At 34.5% G+C, this 27,676-nt stretch overlaps 1 protein-coding gene across 1 annotated transcript in view; it reads left to right on the top strand.

Annotated features, from left to right (window-relative positions):
• Positions 1-27,676, top strand: part of ZNF521 (zinc finger protein 521) — a 294,787-nt gene that overhangs the window by 2,742 nt on the left and 264,369 nt on the right. The window contains exon 2 of the mRNA XM_015822169.1: positions 26,626-26,682. The gene's annotated coding sequence lies outside the window, so the exon portion shown is untranslated. The remainder of the gene's footprint in view (positions 1-26,625; positions 26,683-27,676) is intronic.

Below are 27,676 nucleotides of genomic sequence, written 5' to 3'. Positions count from 1 at the left end.
CTTTTTCCGCTCTGCTCCCTAATTTTCCTTTTTTTAAAGGAATTCATACATAACCTGCTGCTGGAGTTAATCATATACTATAGGTTAAAAAAGCTAGAAGTTATTTCTTCTCTCTGGTCTTGGCTAGATAGAGGGAGATTATTAATTAAGAGCAAGTGACCAACATGATTCACATGTCCTAATGACACATAGTGGGTGAAGAGACAATGTTTGAAGTTTGGGAAAGTTGGATTATGAATCAAGTCTACTGAATAAGTTTGGGAGGCAACTAAATTAATAGTAGACTTAAAAGTGTCAATCCTGATTTTATATAGCAATCTTTGACAGGGTTTGATTGAAGTTAAAATATTATATTGGTAGGAATGACTTTAATGAAAAACCCGTTTAAACATTCAGTTCAGTATAATGGTGATGCCTGGTGGAATAAAAACTCTCACCAAAGTTATCTGTTGGGTTCTGATAAGGAGGTTAGAGTTATCCTATTGACCACAGTATTTTTTTAAGCCAGTCCTCTAAATATCTCCAGCATACACAATTTGGAACCTTGAATTCATTTGATCTCTGTATTCATTGACTGAAGGCTACATACTTCAAGTGTGTTTTAGTCTGACAGCTTTGAGGAAAAAAAATGATGTTCTTCAGCTGTCTTTCAAAATTACTTTACATTGGGAATTGTGTTGATTGTGCATATGCTTATTTCCAATAGCTTCTCTAAAGAGGAATAATTTATATGCCTTCAGGATTTTATGGCCAATAAAACTGATTATATTTGTGGGAAGATGTTAAAAAAAAATGGCCTGAACAACACCCCCCCCCTTTTTCATTGGATCTATGAATGTTATTTTTCTAAAGTTATGTATACAAAAATATAAAATACTATAAATAGGTTCCATTTTCTGTGTGAATGTATAAAAATAGTTTTTGATCTATACCTATAGTGTATAAGCAAAGAGCAGTATTCCAGTGACAGAAGTCCTGTCATTGACAGTAAGTATTGACCTAAACAATTAGTTATTTAAATGCAGCACTTAAAACATTCTAAGACATTACTCTGTTCATTAGTCTCATTAGTCATAATACATGCTAATGCCATCTGATATAACTGATGCAGTATTTAGCACATTGCTCTGTATGTTATTTCTAAAATATTTTCTCTGTGCAGCTTTATTTTACAACCCTTCCCTTCCCCAATTAAGTTGATCTTAAGCTGCTCGATATTATTTGAAGGAAAATACAATAAGAATTTGGCATGTTGAAGTTGTTCCAAAGTTTACATATTCTGCTATCACTGCTTTTAAAAAAAACACTCCTTTTTTGATTAATATATTCAAGAGGAATAAATATTTCTCATACTTCAGTATAAACACTTTATTGTTAACTGTGGCAGTCCTTTCTATTTTAATACTAGTTGCATTTGTGTCTGCTTAGAATTGCAGTCTTAGTTTTTTCTTTCAATCTTTAAAATGATTAATGCACAAATCATTTAAAGATAAGCAGGAATTGTTGATTAAAAATGGAGTTGCAAACTTTCAGGCCCAAGATATATTTTAAAAGCTCTCCTGAATCTGTGTGTGATGACACTGAATCAACAAAACTACTCTATTAAGTAGGAATTAAGTCTCAACTGCCTTTCCTTTGCTGAAAAAGAATTAGAATAAAAGTAGTAATGTTATTTTTTTTTTAAAAAATGGCTACCTTATCTAATAATGTCATAAAATATGAAATAAAGCACCTTTAGGATTGCTGATCAATTTGTTATGATCCTGTAAGAGAAGAAAAAAATTTCAAAGGCAGTTTATTTTTGTACATTGATCATTTTTGTGCTTTTATTTAAAAGTTGGCTTCTGAGCATATGCTTTAAAATCTTAATTAACCAGTTTGATTACAAGGGTAATTTATTTTGCTTAGGTTTTTTTAATGAAAATCTTGTCTGTGAAGTAAAATCTCCACTTGAAAATGATAGCCACTATAAAAACAAGATGGGAATGTTAATAAATTGTGCAAATATACTCAGGTAGAGATGAAAAACTGTTTTCAATAAGTTCAGTTACAAATGTTTAAGCACAGTTATTTTGTGTTTAAAAGACCAGCATCTACAGGTTGTTTTTATATATGCTATATGACATTACATTTGCAAGGTTGAGTTTTGTTCTTCCTGACTAGAAAAGGGAAATATATTCTACAGTATATACAGTATATAGAAAAGCTAGCTTGAAATCTAACTGTTTAAAACTTGTCTCCTTCAAACTAGTTCTTTTTAAATAAAGAATGAACAAACTGAGCTGTCATTTATATATTAAGTATATTTACAGCAACAAAAGGTCAAGGTAGGCCATTGTGCAAAATCATTGTTACATTTTCCTAAGCAACATAGGAAAGAAAGGTAAAATATGTCATATCTTCATATTGGCTTCTGGAAAAAAATGGTGATGATTCTGTAATTTGACATCTTCTGTGGAATCTGTTACTATTTTTCTTATTTGGGTTTTTATCATTAAGTGTCTTTGTTAAAATAGAAAATTATTATTTTCAGTTAGATAGCCAATTATTGTTTCCCTTCTATGTGGAAATGGTATTTGATACCAGATAAAGGACCATTGTAATAGTTCACTATGAGTACAGTTCTTGAGGATGATTTTAAAATATATTTTTTGAATGTAAGCCCATTGATTCAGCAAAATTTACCTGTAAAGAGGTGCATTCTCCAAGGAAATATGTCCAGGATGACCATATAAATATAAACTTTTAGCCCTCTCAGAATATCTTCAATGTGCCACAGCATTCAAGGAGGAAATTATGAGGATTAAATTAGCCATGTCAGGAATATTAACAGGACACATATTTTTAAGGAATTGTTCATATTATTTTAATATCTCCCCTCCCTTAAAATGTATTTTTCTTGTGTTGACCTATACATACTTTCATAGTATTATATTCCTTTATGTGCCTATTCTGGAATAAGATCTGTTGATTTCAATATTATTTTCATGCAAGTAAGCGTGTATAGGATTGTAGATTTTTCTGATTTTCAGCAAGAGAAACAGCTTAACTTGATTGAAGTATTCTGAAATGATTGTAGTGATACATATTAAAGTCCTAAAATGCTTTAGAATTAACTTTCTGATATAATGGCTGTATTTTCTTAACTTCTGGAACGGTTAGAAATCTAGAAAAAATATATCCAGTTTACCATTTGAGAAACATATATCAACACATCACTTCTGTCACATTTTAGAGAGCTAAATATGTTTGCATAGAAAAGCACAGATGTTGTTACAATATTGAGAATTACAATTTAGAAACAGTGCCTCACAGTGAATGGTATTCAATGAGTATTCCACCTTTCTTCATGCCAAATGTTTTTCCTTTTTCAACCTTTACACAGACAGCAGCTTAGAAATCATTAGATTTTATAATTTATAGCATTACATAATATTTGACAAAAATAATAATTATATTAGTATTCATCTAGCATGATTTCCATGACTTCTAAAATATTTTTCCTGAAAATATCCAATTTCAAAGCACTGTAGCATTACTGTCTTAAAAGGAAGGGAGAAATAATTAATAAAATGTTACTTGTAAACCTGAAATGACTGATTGTAAGATGACTTTTACCTTGGTTTTGTCTAACACTGTAGGCAAAGTTGAAAATATGTACATGAAATCACATTCACAACTAAAATTAGAACTTTATAATATCCTTTGAATTCAGGCAATTATGCTTTTTGGTTACTTGTTTACATTTTATTAATCTATTTTGATATGTGTATGTATGTTTGGATAGATAGACAAACAGACAGACAGACAGAAACTATTGGTGCTACTGCTTGAACCCAAAGTTTTGTCAAACTGCAATAGTATATAGAATGCTATGTAACTATGTAGCTATTATAATTGCTATTTGCTAATAAGGCAGGTTTTATTGTGTAGGATATGGAAGTTAGAATACACTGATACAAAATAGAAGTTTTTCTAAAGTAAAATTCCATCATTTAGTGGGATCTTTCCTTATTTATTTGGTTTTTATTATACATTTAGATGTTGGCACCAGTCGTATGATTCACCTTGGATCAGGATATGTTAAATGGGATATAGGACTATTGAGATACTAGATATTTTGGCTTCAAGCTTAGTTAAAATGCATATTTTGTTTGAGTCGTTCATTATCTTTTTCTTACAAATCATAACTCCATTGCTTTTAGCAGAGTTTGTGTTCCAGGATGACTCTGCCACAATTTGCCATTTTTATTGATTGTGATTGTTGTTGGTAAAGTTAACTTACACTGGTTTACTACTCAGTGCCACAAGGTTCGGTATGGTTTTAACTGCTATACTGTTTTGTCAGAATTGTGGCCTATTCTTTTGTCATATTTCCTCTAGTTAAAATTCTTTGGACGAATCCCTATCCTATTCCGTCTTTTGAAATAAAATACCAAAGCAGAAGCATTAGAAGAACTATTTTTTTATGTTGTCGATTATTGAAGAAGAATACTACACACACACACACACACACACCCCTACAAAATTATGAGTTGAATATATGTTTCTGTAAGACAATTACAGTCTTGGAGATGCAGATATCTTACTGTAAAATAAATTTTAAATTGCCAACTAATTATTGCTGAATGTGTCAGTTTGCATATACAGAACATATGTGTCGATTTGCAATGTTCATTTAAAATTCTTTGCGTAGATCTGTATTTTCACGAATTGTGAAAAGTAAAATTTTACATTTCAATAAGTTCCATTTCTTTGGTACAAATGTCATGCTATACTACTCTGATTCATGGCATCATTGTATTTTGACAAGTTATAAAGTTAATGATATAAAAATGAATATGGCAATAACTAAGTGGGAGAATTAAGACACTATTAGGTTCCAATATAGTTTTGGATTGAGTAATTTTCAGTAAACATTATATAGTGGAATGGCATTCTCAAACTATGAATGCTTGAAAAGAGATATATAACTTCAGCACATGATTTCTAACACGCACTTAGATTTGTGTGTGTGGGGGTTATACCTTCTTGTCAAAGGTCCCATTAGAACGAAAATGTGGTCCCATTGGAAAGAAAATGTGGGCTTCTGTTTCATTCCTCCACCCCAACCCCCTTTGGGGGCTACCAGGAGCTTTCTTAGAATTTGGATGCCTTATTTGTTCCTGTTTTATGCTGAAAATTTGTATGTGTACCATTTAAATGTACTTAACATATGCAGTTAGTATAAAGAACTAAAATTCAAGGATTGTAATTTAAGTTCCCTCCTTTTCATAAATAAATAGTAGGAGAAAGATTTTAGGAACAGCTTACACAAACAAGAAGAAGAGGTTTAAATGAAAATTCAGTCCTTAGAAATGTAGCTGCAGTTGTGAGTTTGCACAAATGCAAGAACAAAATCTCCCTCTAATTTTGGGCAAGCATAGGTCTTTAGCATGTATTTCATTTCACTGCAACACTTGAGTAATTATGCTAGTTTAGTAATTATTAGAGATGAAAGAGCCTCTGTAAGATGTGAATCCTAAACTTCAGTAGCTTTACTTTCAGATAGAATAACGATCAAGCAATAGTTAGCCATATGTCTAGGGATTATGTTGTACCAAATAAACAAGGGAAAACAAAAAGGGAACTTGATCTAAATTTTTGAAGTATCTTTCTTATTAAACATTCACCTGCATTATTCAGCTTCCCTATGTTTCATAGAAAAGATAGCGATTTTGTGCTTAGATGTGATAGACAGTTCAAGCCCTTTTGGATTGATTACTCCATGACTCAGTAATACAAATACGTGCGTCCACTTCAGAGGTTGTCAAAGGTTTTTTTTATTCTTAAAATCTGTTCCTGTGGCAGACTTGTGTTACCCTTACTAATAGTTAGGTTGGTGCTACTGAGTAGATGAGACACAGAGAACTTTAAAAGTTCTAAAACATAAACTTCTTTTCCGTTGTTATAGAGGACACCAATCAATATAAAATTACCAATAATTTCATTTATTTTTAACAGAATACAAACTGATATATATCAGCTAAAGACTATTTATTAACCTACTTCCAGTACATACAGACTAGCTGGCAGTGATCTCGAAGAGTCTTAGGGGATGAATTCTACCTCTTTTATTTGGTTCTTTCAGATGAGAAATGAGCAACAGGTAGATCTTGTTAGGCATGCTGCTTAGGGCTGATGGGAATTGGAGTTCAATCTATTACATTACATTTCCCCATGTGCAGCACTTATGCTTAAATTCCACCTACCAGTTCAGCCCATTACTTGCAGTATTCATGTTTGTTCCTGCTCTCAGCATTGAGGGGATATGAATCAAGTCAACCCCTTATGGATATTAATTAGACTTATAAAGTCCTGAAGGTTTGTAAGATAGGCAAATATGCATCTTGGTTTTAAAATGTTTGTTCATTCATTGTTAAAAACAATATTCTCTTCAAACAGGAGCCAAGATAATTAGTGTGTTGGGATTTCCCCCTCCCCCCCAAATTACTTCTCAAACATCGCTTATGACTACTGAAAATAATAATAAATTTTATTAGGCCAAATAAGAATTAACAAATTAGATGCAACTTGGTGATCGAGATGCCTCCTCAAATAAAAAAAGTCAAAACTTTTATTTCTAAATGAAATTTAAAGTTCTATGATGAAAATGTGAGGTAATTGCCTGATAATACACGTTTCATATTCTCTTAATTTTTGTTTAAATACCCATGAACTATAGGGAAGACAATTCCTTCAAATCAAATAAATGCCCCAGAATTTAATGCCCTTCAGGTGTTGTAAACCATGGGTTTATAGTCTCTAGGGAACCAGGTAAGGGAAGGTTGCCCTAAATTTTCATATGACCAAAACCCAATGAAGTTGGATGGCTCCTTATCTTCCTATTGGGCAATAATTTGTATAGCAATTAATTGTTAGTTTGGTCTTATGGTTCATTTGACTGGTTACTGTGTACTTTTCATTCACATTTTTATTATATCCTGTTTGTCTTGTCATATATATTTGTATTTAGGTTAATAAATGAAATATATTTAATAATCAATAGGTTTACTATGGCATATTATTTGAATATATTTTTCATTATTTAAGATATTAAGATTTGAATTGCTAGTTATTTGATTTTTTAAATTAATTGATTTATGTTGAATAATTTTATTTATGTTGAAGGTTTGAACTTCATGAACAATTTCATGAACAGGAAAGATAAGAAGAAATGGATATATGTGTTGAAGGTTGAAGAGAAAAAAAACCAATGAAGCCATAAACTAAAAAATAATTATAAAGAGATAAAGGGTCAAGGAAACAATAACTAAGGATTAACCTTCTGAGAAGAGGACGGGGAATGATGGGGCTTTTTTCTACTTTTGATCCTCTTCTGATCCTACCACTAGTAACTATTCAATATAGCCAATAGCCTTTAATAACTTTATCATTCATAAATTTGACCCAATATTTTTTTCAAATAATAACATACGAGAAATTCCTCTATATATACATACAGATCCAGATATGAGATCTTTGTGAATTGTTAGGCCTCTGAACTGAGACAGGTGACAACTGATAATAAGGTCTTTCCAAATATGTTTTACAATTTAGAGGTAGATATGCATTTATTTTCTCAGTCCTTATTATCAGACATTCCTGATTTTTCCGGCTGATAGTTTTATTCTTTTAACATTAATATTTTCAAATTAATTGGCAAGTTTTCTTCAAAATGTGAGCTATCCAGAAATAATTGTTACATAAATGAATGTATTCAAAATATATCAAAGATCAATTAATTCAAATTAACCTATTCTGAAAGATGTTTACTATCTAAATACCTATGAAAAGAATGGAATAGAATGGAGAACCAGCTAAACTGTTCAAGTTGTATAATGTGGAGAAAGGGGTTCACTAGATCTCTAAAGTGGAAAATTACAAGTTCTATCGGTGGAGCAGAAATCCATCCATATTGAATGTAGCCTTTCATGTTGTGTCACATTTTTGTATATTATGTCTGTACAATATAGTTTAAAAAATTATAGTAAAACACTAGTTTGATGTATGTCCTTTGCTGAGACTCTTATGTGTTACCAAGTTGTATACTCACATAAAATATATACACTAGTTACACTCTTTCAGAAAGATTGCTCAAGATCAAATAGATATAACTCCTACTTACAAATAATGTAAACTAGAATTCTTGATTCATACAAAAGAATCATTGGATGATATAAATGTGCACATGCCAATGTACAGTTCTGTGGCTGGCTTTAGCCAGCATATGAAACCATTGCTTATTTTAAGTAATAATTCACATATCTAAGGCATTATACCATAGTTTATGTTAGTTACACAATAACATCTCCAGCAGGAAACACCAGAGGAGCAGATAAGAGAAATTATTGGGGAATTTTACATCTGTTCCCTGCTTGCCTTTGAAATGAAGGCCTTACTGATAACTTCTTCGCTTGAGGAATGTATCTTGCCATTGCCTTTCCTTTGGGGAAAGCTTCAGTTAAGACTGATTAGCTGCCCTGGACTGGCAGTCCCCGCAGCAACAAAGACACCTTCAGAGGATCCATTTCAGGAATGACAGAAGAGTGAGAGCCATATTCTATAAGTATGTAATGTGTGTCTGCATTTTATGTTTATTGGTTGGCTTACTCTTGACCTTCAGGGAAGAGGTAGAGGGCTGGGAAATGGTAGGCTAAATAGTAGCTGAAGTGAGAGCTTGGTGAGTATATGCCTAGTGTTCCTGGTGGATTCTAAGGTAACGATTCCTGCTTTGATGATGGCTGAAGAGGACCTATGTGTAGGTTTCTATAAATCTCACTATATATGTTATATTAAAATATGTCATTGATCCACTAATATTTGTATGGTTGGGAGAGCAGATACTGGCATTCTGTGGAACCTAGAAATGATGGGAAATAGAAGATGTGGCTCTTGCAGTTTGGCAGGCCACTATGGGGAAAGGGATACAAGACATGAAAAGCTATTTACTTTTTTGGTGGTCTTGTTAGCTGTCTAAGTCTTGAGGATAGGTCCAGCTCCACAGAAAAGCTGGCTTTTCTGTAATGCCAGGTTGGTTCCAAATAAAAGAAATCAACTTGCTTTGGTTGTGAATAAGAAGTTGTATTTGTTTTGTGTAACAGGGACATGGTCAAGGGGCTGGTGTGGGCCAAGCTTCTCTTGTCCACATATTCATCTAATAGAGCAACCTGATCATACTTAATATACCCCAGTGTTTAGATTAGGAAACACTGCAGGTTCTGTTAGCACAGCATTATAAGTAATCTCTGAGCTGCCAGAGTTGGTCATGGAGTTTGTATTGGAGATCCTGGTGAGAATATTTATGGACTGGAGCAGGGGTGGGCAATTAATTTTTCCAAGAGACCAAATGTGGAACTGGGACTGTTGTGAAGGGCTGAACCAATAGCTCCTGGCTGCACTCTGCCCACTTGGCCACAAGCCGTGCTTCAGCTGAGGCAGCACTTTTTCTTCTTGACTCCTGGGATCACCAGCTGACTGAAGAAGCATAAGGCACAAGCCAGACCTGACTCAGCTTCTTCTTCCACCCCAGCACTGGGGTTATTTACATTTGATTTCCAGTTTCCAATTGACCACACAGGGGCCAGGTAGGGGCAGCCAAAGGCTGGATGTAGCTCAGGAGCCATAAAATGCCTACGTCTGGGCTTGAGTGTCTCAGAAGCTCACAGCAACTATGACAACTATGAACATATCCTATGCATACTATAATCCAGAACCAATGCTTCATTTGATAATTTGTTCTGAGCAGGAAGGCATCACTTTAAATGGAGATGGGTTTTTATATTGTCATTAGTAGATCTTTATCTACTGGTTGGTTGGATTCGAATATGACTCGAAAGGTTTTGGAGTTGGCTGCACCAGTGATTTCTTAATATCTATGGAATAGGGAGTTTTTTTAGCACGATCCGCACATTTCCTCTTAAGTGCCCTCTCTTCCACAACTGGTACACAGATGAACTGCAGGACATAAAGCAGTGAGGTAGATAGCTAGATGAATGCCTGGTGTTTGGTTAAAATGCAACATAAAATAAAGGTAGCAAAAAACAATTTTTTTTCCTGTGCTTTCTGTACTCCCAAGCTCATGGCCTGCTCAGTTGTTTTAAGTTGTGAAGGATATGAATCACTTCCTACCTCCTATTCTTAGAGGCCTATTACACAGGTGGTGTTACAATACCTTTTCTCTGAATTATTGTCCATATTAGTTGGTAAGTTATAGTTATGAAGTTATTATGTATAACCTTAGTTAATAAAATAATAAAGAGGAAAATAATAAAATAGAATTGCTCTTTTTTAAAGGAGGCAATAATTAGACCCTTAAGAAGCTTGTCCTTCATCTCTCAGAGGGACAACTATAAGCCAATTTTTAACCATGCTTGATTGCGTAACATGATGGAGAATGCTGGCTTTTCAACATCAGACAGAAGCAGATAATGTTGATTCATTTCAAACTGGCTTTACGATACAGAGTTGAGACTACCTTGATTGGTCTAATTGATTTTCTTTGCTGATTGACAGGAGTATGACTCTGTTACTTACTTAACTTCTTGTCAGCTTTCAATAATGTCAACCCTGGTATCTTTCTGGATTGCCTGAGATATTTGGAAATGGGTGGCACAATTGTGCAGTGGTTTAATTCCTGTCTCTTAGATAGACTGCAAATAGTATCTCTTGGAGACAGTTGCTCATCGAAATGGGAGCTATTATATTTTTCCCCTTAGAGCTCTGTTCTGTTTCCAGTGCTCTTCAGTATCTACATAATCCACTACGAGAGATCACCAGGAAATTTGGAACTGCGATAGTGTCAAATATCTGTTTGGAACTGGTTGATATCAGTTTGCTATAGAGTGCCAAACCTATTTCTCTATGACAGGTTCAGTAAATGATACAGTTTCCCTGAAGTAGTGGGCTACATGGAAAATAATAAATTGAAACTGAATCAAGACAAGACAGAGCTACTGATTGCAAGTGGCCATAATTCCAGAGACCTGCGTTGCCCCAGAAAGAGGAGATAAGCAGTGTGGAAGTGCTGCTGGATCAAAGTCTTTCTTTGTTTCCCAAAGTGAATCAAAGGCCAGAAACATCTTTATTAGTTTCTGTTGATATGCCAATTGTGTTCCTTTCTGCATGCCCTGGTTATCCTGATTTTAATAATGTACTCTACCTGGGTTTTTTTATCTAGTCTGGAAACTTTAATTGGTATACAACCTGAGAGCTAGATTGGTCTTGAGTATAGCAGAAAGAACAAAAATACCTTTGCTTTAAACATTGAACAGAAGGGCAATTTGAAGGGCAGAATTCCAGGTGGTCAGAATTCCAACTGGTGCCCTGTATTGCTTAGGTCCATGCTATCAAGTCCATCAGAGAAAGGCTTTTTATATATGAACATCTGATGTTTGCTTACAGTTTCTGTGCACCTATCTGGCAGAAGTCAGGATCAAGTCTTCTCTTTTGCAATCTCAGTTTTTTGGACTGTCTTTCCTGAGGAGTTTTTTCAAACATCCTTACAACACATCTTTTTGTACAGATTTTAACTGTTGGTTTTTAATTATTAATTTTGCTTAATTGTTTTTTAAACATTAGTTTTTACTGTAAACTTGAGAGACTTTGATATCCAGCACTGTATCAAGTTATTTAAATCAATCAGTTCATTAAATTTACCAGACTAAATATGTTTATACTAATATTTCATAAAGAAGAGAATCCTTTTCTTCTCTGTCAACAGAATGAATGGCTTGTAATTCTAACAAAAACATCTATATGTCTCATATTAATTTTGTTCATATTAATTAGGAACTTAAATAAGCATTGCTTCTAAATAATCCATGGCTGCCTAATAGTATTTGTCATTCTCATTTCATATTTAATTTAGGTGTGTGCAATTTGAATCTTAGCTTTCTGTACATAATAAATGAACCATTTAGTTGGTCTTTTAGTTGCCTACCAATGGTTTGAAGGATAGTGAAATTGCCAAAATAGGCTGTGATACCATTTTGTTTGGCTGTTGTGCTAGGTTGAGTTTTGACTGTAATCATTGTACAAATGCAGTAGTACAGGGGTCCCCAACCTCCAGTCCGTGGACCACTACTGGGCCACTGCATGCCAGCAGTTGGTCTGCACAAACAAGCAAAGCCCCATCCGCGGGATGCAGACAGCACACAAAACCACGCATCCTCCAGTCCACGGAAAAACCTCTTTCCACAGAACCAGTCCCTGGTGCCCAAAAGGTTGGGGACCTCTGCAGTAGCATTTAGAATTTGTAAGAGATTATTATTTTTATGTGAGTGGCTAAGCCTATGGAGTTGGTTGTGATATAAATTATATAAATTATATTAAATTGGTATATATACTTGCTTAATTGGTAGTCTTTGTATGGATGTTCTCTACCTTTGATTTATTTCTACTTCTTAAAGTGACTTTTATTTGAGTTGGCCCTTGCAAAGAATTGCATAATGAAAGCATTATAGTTTTGTGCTCAGAGTTCTTACCTTTCTTAAGGCAATTAACATTTCTAATAATAGGTGTTATTTTCTATCTTTAAGAATGGTTCATTCAACTACCTCAACATACGACCTTTTCTGCTACTTTAATGTTATTGTAATCAGTTAATTAATTTGCAGTTTGGTTAAAAGAAAAGCAGCTAGTGCTTGAAATATCGTTGAGCCTAATGAGAATTTTATGGAGTTAGTAGGTATAATATTTGGGTGGAATACAGGCTGTGTTTGCTGAAATACAGTAGCTAAAACATTCTATTATTTGATTAAATCCATAGAATCTTAATGGGACTTGAATACACCTAATTTTCTCTGATCTAGGAGAACGGGATTAAAATTCCAGTTCAGCTGTGAAATTGTTGGGTAATTTTACCTAACCACTGTTTTTTAGTCTGGAGAACATCTGCATGTTTCAGCAGTCACTATAAAGGAGAACTTAATTATATTCTTAATTTACTTTGTGAAAATTTTTACTTGGCAGGTTTATGAATAAGAAATAATGTTAGTCGCTCACATATACTTACTGTACATTGGGAGTACCTTTATATGAAGTTTTGTCTGATACACAACTTCCTCTTGCTGTATTTTGTATCTGTGATAGTTTTGGATAAGCACTTTCTTTCTTATAAAAATTGTCAAATAATCAAGCTTCCACTAAGTTGGGGAAAGCTGATATAGGTGCATGATCTTATCTATTAATTTTTGCTAATTTAATTTAATTTTAATTTATTAGCTTTATAAGGTTGCCCAATTCAGAACAACTTTGACTGGTGTGCAGTATTAAAAACAGATAGAAAATGAAGTGACATTGAAGAATTGGCATACTCCCACAATGGCAAGAGTTTTTTTCCTCTATTTGGTTTATTATTTATATACTGTTTTCATTAAAAAATAAAATAATTAGAAGATCTAGGGCAGGGGGGTCAAACTGCCGGCCCGTGGCTGGATGCGTCACACCAAAACGCGCTCACCCCATTTCCGGCAATGAGAAAAAAGTCTTGATATGTCACGACACATCACATGATGTCGCGAGTTTGACACCCGTGATCTAGGGGATAAAAGTAGATTTTAATTTATAGTAAACAAGTTGATGATGGGAAGCCATCCATGGTAGTAGTGTTGTGCAAATCTTTAGAAATAGATATTTTGAAATGTAAACTATACCTGGGCTGGAAAAATCTAAATTCGCAGCAGAGAGGTGGAGTAAATTATATTTCTTTGCTACTGTTTTGTCTCGATTTTTCCAACCCAGATATGGCAGCCTTAGTATTCATATAATCTGTGAAAACAATTCAAGCAGCAACAAGTTCTCCAAGGAACTTGCAGTTTTCTGCCTGTGTGCAGATGTAGAAAGAACCACGAGCAGTTTCAGAATCAGCCATGCAAGTTGAAAAAGGTTGAGGCTGCTTTAACAGTTTGGAAAGAGGTACCAGAAGCACTTTTTTCCAAGGATTTGAACAGGCCTAGACAGTAGAGATCTTTCCACACAATGCATATGTTATAAGGGAGAATGCTCTTTTTTGTTCCATCACAGTTAAAGAATGACAACCAGCTGTATGTCTTGGTTGAGTTCTCTGTTTTCGTTTTTGTTTTTTGAAATAACAACATTGTATTTATTTTATACAACACAGAGTATAAGGAAACCATTTAGAATGCATAGAACATATAGAAAGAGGTTAGATTTGGCCTGCTCCCTCCCCCTGAAGCTTTCAGCTTATTGAAAATCTTTCTTCCATGATTTATCAATTATTGGAATCAATATTCTTGATGAATTGTTTAGACAGTATTTATATATCCAGTTTAAATAACAGCTCTATCATGCTATTCATATGATGACTGCCTTTCTTGTGTTTGATAGACAACTAAGAGGGAAGAAAAGAAAATTAAAGATTCCCAAAATATCAAGAAAGAAAGAAAGAAAGAAAGAAAAAGAAAGAAAGAAAGAAAGAGAAAGAAAGAAAACGAATGAACTAGGAACAAACATGAATAAAACCCATCAAAATATGGTGTTTATTTTAAGCAGTTAATTTCTGTTGCAGAATGTCTTCTTCAAGGCCAATCTTCATGGCCATTCTAGACTAATATGATAAATGTTATAAATTCCATACAGAGCATACATTTTTGTTTTTCTATCTCTTGATTGTCGTTAGCTGTTGTTGTTGTTTTATATCTTTGGATCCCATTTTCCTCTTACTTTATTTTCAGGGGATGCATTTTGTGGACATTTACCAGCAGTGACCAACTTATGTGATGAGTCATAGTTATTTTACTTAAATTTTATGTCCACCCATCTCATATAATGACCCTGGGAGGCTAACAACAACTAAATGAAATAAAAGCAGGATAAATACAACAAAATTTAAAGCATATTAGTAGCTTCATGAATGAGTTTACTTTCTTGGAGATTCAGTATGCAAAATCTAATGCAGTTCACTATACTTATCAAATTAAGGTGACGTAATTAGAAAATCTTACCAAATAGAAATTAATTCAAAATAAAAAATGGGATTATATTCAGTTTTTTCCAAGGAAGTGAAATACTTTTGAATAAACATGGTTGTACTTTATCTATACATGATATTATAAACCAGTGGTTCTCAACCTGTGGGTCGGGACCCCATTTGGGGTCGATCGACCATTTCACGGGGGTCGCCAAGCAAGGCTGTCCGGCATTTTTTTTGTCCGCCATTTTTTCCCCTTTTCCGGCGGGTGCCTTACCTCCCTTGGGCTGGGCCAGCTGGTGGTCGGCCTGCTCCGTCTCTGCCACTTGCCAGCTATGCCTCGGCTGGCGCAGGGGGCGGAACCACGCATGCGTGGCGCTCCCGGGCAGGGAAAGTCCTCGACTTACGACTGGTTGGGTAGTCCTCGACTTACGACTGGTTTAGTCCTTGACTTACGACCGGTTTAGTCCTCGATTTACGACCGGTTGGGGTCGCGGCATTAAAAAGGTTGAGAACCACTGTTATAAATGTTTAAGAATGAGGATAACAGTATTCTTTAAATTAAGCTTCCCTAAGCTTACGGCGTCTAGATTTCATAAACAGCAGTTCTAAGGGATCCAGTTGGGAAGGGCAATATTTAACTATTCCACAACTCCATAGACATGATTCTATTCAGTTTTGGCTCCAGAGATTTCTCTTTCCTGGGCTGAATAGGTCCCCAAAGAATACGTAGGTACTTTGGTTGCATTTCCTCTGTGGCTTTGGAGTAACTCCAGTAAAACTCAGTTGATGGCTTTTATATGTGATGATGTCTCTTATGGCAAATGATATTTCTAAATTATCCAGCTTGACAGCAATGTTATGTCATAGTTATGACATTCTGCCAGTTGGTCTGCATGTAAGAAAAACTGAAAAAATCTGCAAAAATCTTAAGCTTCTGACTTAAGTCCTTCGAAATTGTTAAGCATGTATTTGTTATGTATTAACATGGAACAGACATTTGTTAGATGTAATTTTGAACCAATAAGTGCAATACAGGTAGTTCTTGTTTAGTGATTGTCTCATTTAGTGACTGTTGATAGTTATGACAGTATCTTTGCAACCAAGCCTCACATTTACGGCTTTATGTATTTTATGTATTTTTCACAAGTCTGTAAAGCAAAGGAATGCTGAAGTAAGACTGTAGGCATAGACACAGTTTCACAGTTTCATTCAGCAGTTGCTTTGCTGAATGACAGACTTGCTGGTTCGAGTTGTGCTCATGAAATGAAGACTACCTATAGATCAAAGTCTGTATAATTAATCTGCCTGATTTTAAAGCTACAGAGATTTGTCCAGCTAGTTTCTGAGAACCAGACATGATTCAGTGGAAGAAACAACAAAAAAGTTTTTGGTTAGAAGGCATATACTGTATTGCAGGGGTTCTCAACCAGGGGTGTGAGACGATATTCCAGGGGGTGCAAAAACTTGGATTTTCAAAATTATAGTGTATATGCATAATTTGTTGCCATTATTTCAAACTTTTGTAAGGGGTGCGAGAATATATCAGAAGGGTTCTAGGGATGTGGGGTATAGAAAAGGTTGGGAACCACTGCTGTATTGCGTTACAATTTATCACAATACTATGTTACTTTTAAATTTTATTATGTTCCATTATAGCATGTTGTATAATGTATAGAAAACCTTACATTGTGAATCTTATCTTTATTGATATATATTTTTAAAAGGACATAATGTACCTTCATCCAAGATCTTACACCTTTTCTAAATATTAAAAATATCAAAAAGAGTCCCAGATATATTACTGCTATTGATGAGATCTAATCAAAAGCTTCCTTTGATCCTTTAACTTATCAAAAGATTGATACGGAAGAAGATACTGTTTGATTATATCCCAGGTAGAGATAAGCAAACTACATCTCCCAAGTTCCCATTTTGCAAATCTTGGAGTTCCATGTCAACAAAACATGGATGGCATATGTCTTCAGCATTCAGGGGTGAAAAATACATAAAATATTTGGTATTCCTTCTCATAGAAATATCACAGTATAGAGGAAATCCTAACTCAAATTAAGGAGGAATTATCTGACCACAGAGAGCTAATCTGCTATAGTGGTTAAAGCATCAAGGTAGAAACCGAGAGACTGTGATTTCTAGTGCCAATTTGAGCACAAAGCCAGCTGGATGATCTTAGGCTAGTCATTTTCTCTCAGTCTTAGGAAGGAGACAATGGAAAGCCATTTCTGAAAAACCTTATCAAGAAAATTGCAAGGACTTGTCCAGGCAGTCTTCCAAGAATCAGACACATTTTAATGGAAGCACAAAAAAATGACCATGAGAACTGTTAAGCAGTGGAACAGCTTGTTTCCTGAAATCTTCCATGACTGGAGGTTCAGGTAAAGATTGGGTAGCCATTTATTCAGGATAGTGACTAGAATAGACTCTGGAGGTAGAATTAGAAGACTAGAATAAATTCTAGTTCTAGAACAGTGTTTCTCAACCTTGACAACTTTAAGGCATGTGGACTTCAACTCCCAGAATTCCACAGCCAGCAATGCTGGCTGTGGAATTCTGGGAGTTGAAGTTCACATGCCTTAAAGTTGTCAAGGTTGAGAAACACTGTTCTAGAATCTATCGAAAAACCAAAGCAAAAAAACAAAACCAAGTCTACCTCCAAAAGCAGTCCTCCTCCTATACTGTATGTGATGAGGCTCCACCTATTTTGCAGCCCTCATCCAAATATTAGTGTGATTCTTGTCATCAAAAGATTGCATATTCTGATTAAAGGTTTAAAAATAAGGTCCAGTATTTGAAATTTTAAGTTTTGAAATGAATAAACAACCACTGTTTTTCTTTTGCAGTGATACAGTGGTTGTATGTAGACAAACCAGGATTTTTAGGTGATATGAAAATGTTTTCAAGACCAGGCCCATCAGTAACCTACATCAGTAATTTACATGAATATAGATTATCCTAGTCAGTCCGTTATAATAGGAAAGACTTATATAGTGGGTGACAAGTCAGCTCAAATTGACATTGACAGTTTTGAATTGAAGAACATCATAAGACATATACCTAATAATTCACAGCAATTTCAGTGCTATTGTCAGGACCAAAGCCAAGAATGACAGGTGGTGATTCTTCCAAGCTGAATTTTTTATTGTCTCATATCTATAGATAAATCATGCCAGCTTGAGCACTCTAGTATCTGCATCTACAATATACTCTGTGAGCTATTAAAGAGCCACCCTCTTTCTCTCACACATAATATCTGTACTGAGTTGCCTCTTGCTCTTCTAAAACTTCTTCCCCTTTTTCCTGGCAATCTACCTCCTTCCTATGTTCCCTCACATCTCTCCAGAATACTGAGTGCCTCAATCTCAATAGGATTTGCCTTCTATTTATTTGTCCCCATCCAATCCATTACTAAATTCATACAATTTAGCATCTCTCTATCCTCACCTATGTCTGATAAGTAGAACATGATGACATTAAAATATTGATGATACTTCATTCCAGATTCCTAGATGTATTTTCTTAATAGCTTTGTATAGAGTTATCTTAACCCATCCCGGGGCTCTTCAGGTGGGACTAAGTTTTTTTTTTTAAAAATAGTCTCAACAAATCTTGGAGTTACCAAGTTAGGAACAACTGATATACAGTAAATGTCAGTTCGTGGCTATAAAATGAGAACTTGAGGGACTCCATATCATGTCTCCAAACAACAACCCCTTTTATGAAAATTATGCTATCTCTAATACTATAAGTATTATATGACCTGTGCTCTCATGTAGTTTTTTATGAGATTCAAGATTGAAACTTTTACATTGACTAATGTTAAATTACCTAAAGGTCTTCTGGTCTTCAGAAGTCTTTCCTTTCCAATAATAAGTGACTATGGAAGAGAAGCTTGTTTAATGACAGTGCTCAATTAACACATGAACGTTCTATATACTTGGAACAACTTACTAGGAGAGGGGAGAGAAGACCACCACTTAAGTGTCTGAACTGTAGGAAGTGCCCATGCTGCAGAACCCTCCAAACACTTTTTGAGTACATTGTGCAAAGTAAGGGAAGAAGAAAATCCTCCAAGGAGGTCTACTCAGTGGTGGCTTTCACTATTGATTAACTTACAGTAGAGAATCCATTTATTGAGAACATTATTAAATAAAATTTAAATAGAAAAAATAGTCTCTCTTCTTATTTAGTTTCCTGGTATTCCTTATGTTTCCAGGGTCTATTTCTGAAATATATTTGTTTGTCTTTGAAGCATTGAGTGTGCACTCAGTGTTCTTGCATCTTTTACATCCATAGGCATGACAGCAAAAATGCATAAAAACCACCCAGAAATTATAGTGATTTATAGATAGTAAAATAATGGCATAGAGATACAAATTCTGTTCTGTCTGGGTAGTTCTGTAAATTGTGTATTGATTATGTTAATACAACTGGTGTCTCTATTACTTGTCTGCTGATACTGCTCAAACATGCAGATCGAATGCTTTTTTCCTTGCAAAGTTTTATTCTAGTGGGAACAGTCTTGTAAAATGAGTAAAAAGATCAACTTTTAATTTTTATGAACCAAATAGTGTTATAAGACAATGTTTATTGAACTATAGGAAATGCAAAATGCACCCACAAAGAAATGTGGACAATTGTGTTAAGTCTAACCCCTTTTCTCCTATAGTCTCTTCTGTAACTTTTGTTCCTGAATTAAGCTTATTTTGTTCCATATTCCTTAAGGAAACCATTTTAAAAAGGATTCAGAATCAATAGCAATCTATTTTTATAGTTTATTTTGGAATATGTGGCTTCTCTTACTTTGTTTAACAAGCTGAAAAGAGCCTCAGTCATTCAGGACAGTAGGTGTCTTTAAAAAATTTATTAACCTACGCTTCTGTAAAAGAAAATAGACTTTTTTTTTCAATTATCCATAGCCTTTATTTTTATTATAGCTTGTAATAGCATAAATGCAATAAATCACAGCTTTTGTCATCTGTAAACGATTTTCTTTAAGAGTAAATGCTTCTTCTTATTGTGTTCTTGCAGATTTATATACACTGATTCTTTCCACCATTCTTTCTTTTCTTTAGTCTCAAGTGTACATCTCTTAAGCTTGGCCCTTATATAAAGAGGCATCGTAATCAAAAATGGAATCTGTGACTGTAGAACAAAAGGCATGTAATGAATTTAATTCTATAGGTTTTCTTGGTTGTGTTCAAAGACCTTTTTATTGTGCTCTATATATCACTGATTAAATTTAGAGAACCTCATCTTTCACTGAAACATCTGTTAGACAGCAATCATTTCTTGCTTTAACATAACAGATATTGTAATTTGTTTATTTATTCATTAACTCATTCATTCAATTCAATTGCTATAGTCTCCCGTCTCAATTAGTGACTCTGGGTGGCTTACAATTTCAAAAGTATAAAACTATTAAAACAATAAAAACATTTTAAAATGAGAAAGAACATTTTGATAACAATAAAAAAACATCCAAACTAGGCCAGTTAATACTAAAACCAGAGAAGGGGGCCCTTAATAGATTCAGCACCCTAGGCTTGGAAACACAGCCAAATTTTTAAAGTCTTACAAAAGGCTAAGAGGATTGAAGCACTCTAATCTCCAAGGGGAAGTTATTTTACATACATACATACATACATACATACATACATACATACATACATACATACATACATAAATAAATAAATTAATTTTACATATCCGGGGGTATTGCAGAAAAGGCCTGTCTTCTAGTCCCCATCAGCTGACACTCTTTGGCTGACAGGATCTTCAGCATGCCCAATCAGGTTTTTTTTTTATCATGCCCAGGTGATAGTTTGTTTTTTTTTAAAAAAAAATATCTGGAAGCCATAGATGAGGGAGTAGCTAATTCTATAATTGTATCACCTGCCTGGGTAGGATCTTTTTCTTTTGGGAAATGTGTGGGACAAATTAGATGTATTGAGTATTGTAGAGGCTCAATATTTTATTCATTTATTTCCCACCTTTATTTTTATAAATAACTCAAGGTGGTGAATATACCTGATACTCCTTCCTACTATTTTCCCCAGAAGTGGTGAGTTGTGCTGAGAAAAGGTGACTAACCCAAAGTCACCCAGCTGGTTTTCATGTGAAATATGTGTATTTTGTCCCTTACTTTTACAATAAAATGAAAAATCTGGTAACAAAAGAATGTGGCTTTGCTGCTGAATTTTAGCAGTGCTCTGGGAACTGCAGTTATTGAGACCCAGCATTCACTAGTTCATTTCAGAGCAGTCACCATCTGTCAAGGCCCAACATATCTCAGAGAGTTGTTATGGAGGAAGAACCACTCCATACATTGCAAGCTCATTGATGAAAAGTGGAATATAAAGCTAATGGATAACAACCACATCTTTTTACAGTTTCATATGAAAAGTAGGCTACCTAATATTTCAGGGAAGTGGTAAGCAAAAAAAGATATATGGACTGTGGAAAAAAAGTGCCAGAGTTCTCACATTCTAAGTGCCAGTGGTCTTTTCAAGCTTTGAAGCTCTCAATGTTTCCCAATCTTGTCATGAATAAATGGAGTGGGCCATTTGGTTTCAGTCTAGCATACGTTTCCCACTTGTGTGCAGAAGGAGAAACTTCTCTGATACAAAAGTAAGTCCTGTTACATTGCATTCTTCTGCAGAATTCATCACGAAGGAGTTCCCTTTCCTTTCTAAGTCACACTGTTGAAATTAGCCTCCACAGCAAAACATTTTGTAATAATAATAATAATAATTTGTTCATCATGAATGCCTTCTGACTCTCAATGACTGAATAGTTTTCACATGTGAAAACTTGGGATCCAAACCATATTCCCCACTGTGGATATTTGGACTGTACTTAGGGTGATTGTCTCTTCGGTGATGTCATCAAGCAGGGCTTGAGAAAGGGTTGCTTATTTGTTGAATTCTAAATGGAAAAATATTTCTTAATTAGTTTATTATTTTTGAGCTGTGCCTATTTGGTTGCTGCACTAGTTACCTATAAGCTTCCAAACAAATCAGTTGTTATCTATAAGATTTATATGGTGCTGTGTCAGGTTATTTGGAAGTCCAGCTTCTTCAGAAATGATTTTTCTCATTGTACAAAGTCATCAAGAAACACGCTGCTTAGAGTGGTGGTGGTGCGGAAACTGGACCAGAGTTAGCTTTCTCTGTAGCTGCTTCAATGCTCTGAAACGTTTTGCCCCAGAGGTATGCCTTTGTTATGCAAATTCCAAATCTACTTTACTTTGTCACAACAGAAATTATTTGTATTCTCTATTCTATAGTATACCATTTATGTCTTGGCCCTGAACAAATGTTCAGTGATGAAGTTAGCAGCATTGCCATCCAAACAGAAAATGCTAATGCCTCCTAATCATTGTTTGCAAGGGATTGTGTTGCGGTGAGATTAAAGAAGCACCGATAAAGGAAAAGGTTAGATGAGCTATGATGCAGCATCTGTATGTGTTTTAAGAGTGTACCTTCTCTCATCATAGCTTCTCATTTGTTTAGCTTTATCATCATTTTATTTAATTGCATTTTTTTCAGTTCCATGGAGTAAAGCATCAAAAACAGGGGACGTGGCGATTTTGCAAAATATTGGAACAGCATTTTGCAATTGCTCTTAAATTATGAGTATGGCATTGCTTATGAAAAACCAACTAATGAGTGATATGTTTAATAAATGCAAATCAGGTGGATACTCATTTTAATACAGTCAGAGAAGCAGATATTATGTCATGAAGTAACCATCAAAGTAAGAATAGAATTTTGTGAAATGATCCAGGATATTCTTATTCACAAGGGTGTTCGCAAATAGATCTTTGAGACAACTGTACAGATCTGCATGAAGATTGTAAACTTCAGAAAACTAACAGTTTTTACAATTGCAATAGAGAATAGAGGAAATTATAATTTCTTCCTTCTTTCCTTCCTTCCTTCCTTCCTTCCTTCCTTCCTTCCTTCCTTCCTTCCTTCCTTCTTTCCTTCCTTCCTTCCTTCCTTCCTTCCTTCCTTCCTTCCTTCCTTCCTTCCTTCCTTCCTTCCTTCCTTCCTTCCAATTTGAAAGCCATTTTTGGCTTCAGGCAGACATAGAACCATCATACCAGTAAGATTATCTCTGGATTGTTTGGTGTTTTTAATTAACAAGTATCAGGACATATTCTATCTCTCTAAAATTATTTGGTGTGGCTTGCTTAAGGAGTGAGTACAGTTCAGAGGACATTTCAGTTTGTGAAGAAATTATAGGTATGCTCTGAAGTATTATAGAATGTAAGAAGTCTTTGTGCTATTTTTTCCTCTTTCTTCCACAATGAGAGAACTGTGTGTGCTTTCCTTAAGGTCCTCTTTGCAATTCTAAGTTCCAAAGATAGCAACAGTAAATTATATGAAAAATACGATTGGTTTGTTAGAAGTAACTTGACTTATTTTTGGCTCATATGATTGCACATCCTGATCTATTAATGTTTTGTACTGTATTATGTTTCTGTGTATGTGTGTGTTCTGTTTAGTATTTATTAATTTGGAGCAGTTAGAATTATTTTAGTTAATTAAGTACATTAACATTCACAACAAGCGTAGTAGTGAAGTTGACAGAGCAGCTATTGATTTAATCTAATGCTGTAGTTTTGAGATGTTGCTTCATAAGCTTCCATAGACCAAATTTAGAAAGTAAGTATAAGGCTTTGATAGATCTTATCAGGTGCGACAGAATTCACATCTGTCACAGCAGGTAGGATGCTAGCACCACAGTCACTATTATTAAGAATTTGTGGCATTGTCAGGCTAACTGCTGAGCTCATCCTGGAGTTTGTGTTTTTTAAAGGGCTTTTACTCCCAATATCGTGGGGAGACATGTTCTTGTCTTCTGCAGAACACCTGAATTGACTTTTTGGCTAAATCTGATCTATGTTGAGCTTTATATTTTTTTTAAGTCATTCCAATTAAAAATACACCAACATATTTTTGAAATATTTCAATTTATGTGTATGTCCTTAAATATTTGAAATATATATTTGAGTTGTTTTGTTTCATGGGTACTATTTTCTCTGTAGCTATTCAGTGTTTATAATTCATAGTCATTATAGACATTGTTCTGTAGTCTTCATTTATTTAACCAGTCAGAACAGAAAGCTGTAATGACGCTTTCTTTTCTTTTCTTTTTCTTCTACAGCTCTCTCTCAGGTAGGAAGGAATTAAAGTCATCATGATGATACACTAATTTTTTTCTGTTTCAGTTACTTAATAAAAAAAAAAAAGCATTAGGCCTAATTCCAAAATGATACCCCAAATTGATACCTCTTGTCTATTAAGCTTCATTTTCTATATTTGAATGAAATGGCAAAAATACTTTGTTATGGATTTTATGAACAAGTTTTAACAGAAAGAGGAGATAAAAGCCTGACAGCCTAAGACTCGCTTTGCCTCTTGTTCAAAGCATCCTGATTTTGCAATTATGTTCTGGATCACTTTTTACAGTATTTATTAAATAAAGTTAAGAGCTTCTTACAATTCAGTAAGCAATTCAAAATATTTCCCCTGACTCATACCAATACTATTAGTTGTTAGTCCAGTTTTGTAATTGCAAACTCAAAAAGAATAGAAGAAATCATTGATTGAGTCCAAGAACTATAAGTGAGTGAAAAGTAAAAGCAGAGACTTTGACGTTTACTGGAATATTGGCATATGTTGCTGACTGCAAGGAAATAAGATAATTTCTATTCTGCTTCTGCAAATATGACCAGAATGTCTTCCCCCACCTACTCCCATTCATCCACTTTATATCACTCATCTAAAACATTGTCATTAGAACATGCTGCTGGGTTGTTGTTGTTTTTTGAAAGGTTACCTGAAGGCAGGAAGACTTTTAGGCATCTTTTGAGGGAAGACAAAGAATAAAATACTGCAGGCGTATGTGTAAAAGATAGAGCTTGTATTACAATATCATGATACATATTTTGTCATTAAGTAACAAGCTATTCTCCAAGGTGCCTGAAGGCAGGACGAGAAGCAACGGGTGGAAACTGATCAAGGAGAGAAGCAGCTTAGAACTAAGGAGAAACTTCCTGACAGTTAGAACAATTAACCAGTGGAACAACCTGCTTCCAGAAGCGGTGAATGCTCCAACACTGGAAGTTTTTAAGAAGAGACTGGACAGCCATTTGTCTGAAATGGTGTAGGGTTCCTGCCTGAGCAGGGGGTTGGACTCGATGACCTCCAAGGTCCCTTCCAACTTTATTACTACTACTACTACTACTACTACTACTATTATTATTATTATTATTATTATTATTATTATTATTACTAATTGAATGAATACTTCTTCAAAAGCCTACTCTTTGCATCTCAAAGTGCTGCTGCTGTTTACTAGATATCAGGGAAGAGATTGAGAGTACGTTTTGGAGACTTCATACCTGTCTTCGCTACCATCTGGCAAACATATAGATCAGGGGTAGTCAACCTTGGCTCTTTTATGACTCGTGGACTTCAACTCCCAGAATTCCTGAGCCAGCTAAGCTGGCTCACGAGTCATAAAAGAGCCAAGGTTGACAACCCCTGATATAGATGCAAGCAAATACATCTAAATAGAAGGCTCAAACATTTAGGTGCAATGACACATATATATGTTGGCTTAAGTAGGGATCGGCTTAATGTGCTTTCTAGTATTCTAATCATAGGAGCTAGGCAATCCATAGGGGAATCTGTCTATCTAAATATTCTTAATTATTTTTCACAATACTTGACATAACTTCCATATTAATAGATTATTTTTTCGCTTACGTGTCTAGTTGCTAAAGAATATTATGCTACAATTCTATAAAAAGAATTAAGAATTAAGTATATTATAAAATAACGCTGTAAATTAGTTATTATCATACATTATCTCAAGTTTGTGAAAACATTGATATAGGTAATTTGTGTATGTGTGTGCATGAATGTGTGAATAAAATGCCCATCTTGGCTTGTGCCTATTGCATAAATCCTTTGCTTTAATATTGGAGAAGAGGTCCAATATTCTACTGTCTACGCAGATTAGTAGATTTTGTGCTTACTTGAATGGTGTTAAAAAGAAGTAATTTTCTTTACAAATTGCTATGGTGCAGGATTCTGGTTCTATAGCCAACTGTCAATTACCTGGATAACTTCAGTCCAATGAAGCCGACTGTAACTCAGGCAAATTGAAAGGGTTACTGGAATGAGAAATCTGCACTAATGTGGTACATTGAGTAGACAAGTTCTATATTCAAAGTCCTACATCTTTTGATTTAGTAATATTTGGATTAAGTTTAAAATTGTAATACATTTCCAAATTTATGGGTTAAGAAGGTGCTAGTTCTTGGTACTTGTGCTAGCTGGATTTTTCAAGTAAGGATAAGGTTTGTGGCAGTTGCTTTGGCCAGGACTGATTTTTTTTTTTAAGATGTGCAACATTTTTGAATAGTTTCAAAGGTGACTCTAGATTTGATTCAAATTCCTTTTAGATAATCTTGTACCAGGCAAGAAAAATTCTTCAACATGAAAAGGGATGATAGCTAGAAACAGAAAGAGGTGAAACAGAAATGTCTGTGTTTTGGAAATTTTAAGACATTTACCTTACTTACTACTTTCTTGTTTATTTTTATCTTCCCCTGACAGTAGAAGAAAATGAATCAGAGGACCAGGAAGGAGTGGAACAATCAGCAGTGCCGATAGGTAATTTCCATGCCTACCATCGTATTTCTCTGTCTTCCAAAAACATGACACATATTTGGTTTGTTCTCATCATGCAGAAAACAATGGAACATTTAAAGAGAGATATGGACTTCTAAAACTCATGTTTTGTAAACATGAGTTCTCCTTCAGTTATTTAAAAAGAACATTACATAGAACACTTCTGTTATGCTTCTGAAGCAGATCTGTGTACAAATTAGCTATTTGTTGATCTATTTTCTAGAAGACCAATTTTTCTGTTTGGTTTACACAGGATCATCTGCTTATATTTTTAAAATAGTGGAAGTTTACACATGGGGTGTGAGTTTATCACAAGGAAGCGGCAAAAGAAGAATAAAACTTCTTTACATTGTTCTGGCACGTGCACATTTCTGGATTGTGGCCAGGCATTTCTGCAGGCTGGTTACTTTCACAAATAAGCATGCAGTTTAAATCTTAATCCACTGATTTTGTTAGTAGTCACTGATCCCTACATTTAAGTCACTGGGAGTTATGCAGATAAAGACTTAGTTCAGTCAGCAAGATTTTAGGCTGGAAATTTGACCTGTTCATTATAATAGAGGTTAATAACATGTTGTTTCTTATAACAGCTCTTTCTTTAGTTTTTTGCTTCTGCTTTGAAAAAAATTGTGCTATAGGGACAATTAAGTCCTTTAGTTTGTTTAATTACTTGTTCTGGAAATAATAATTAAATATTCTTTGTGCAAAAAGTGTTTGTATTGTATGTTTTATTGGTATTGGTTTATAGATTAAATTATAAGGATCCCAGCAATCTTAAAAAGAAATACTACTGCTTTAATTGTGCTTTTCTTATATTTAAGAAGCTAAAAATATACGTTGCAATTGCACAAACCAGATTTTCCTGATTAGGTGCTTTCATCATTGCCAATCTAATAAGCCCAACCAGCAGAGGACAATTTTTATACCTGCTGGGATTAAAGTCCAGTTGAAGTCCAACATATTTGGAGAGCTTCTA

Source organism: Protobothrops mucrosquamatus, unplaced genomic scaffold, assembly GCF_001527695.2.
Source record: "Protobothrops mucrosquamatus isolate PMUCROS unplaced genomic scaffold, P.Mucros_1.0 scaffold_11, whole genome shotgun sequence".
Classification (NCBI taxonomy): Eukaryota; Metazoa; Chordata; class Lepidosauria; order Squamata; family Viperidae; genus Protobothrops; species Protobothrops mucrosquamatus.
The sequence above is the reverse complement of the archived record's forward strand: the minus strand, read 5'-3'. Positions and strand labels throughout refer to the sequence as shown.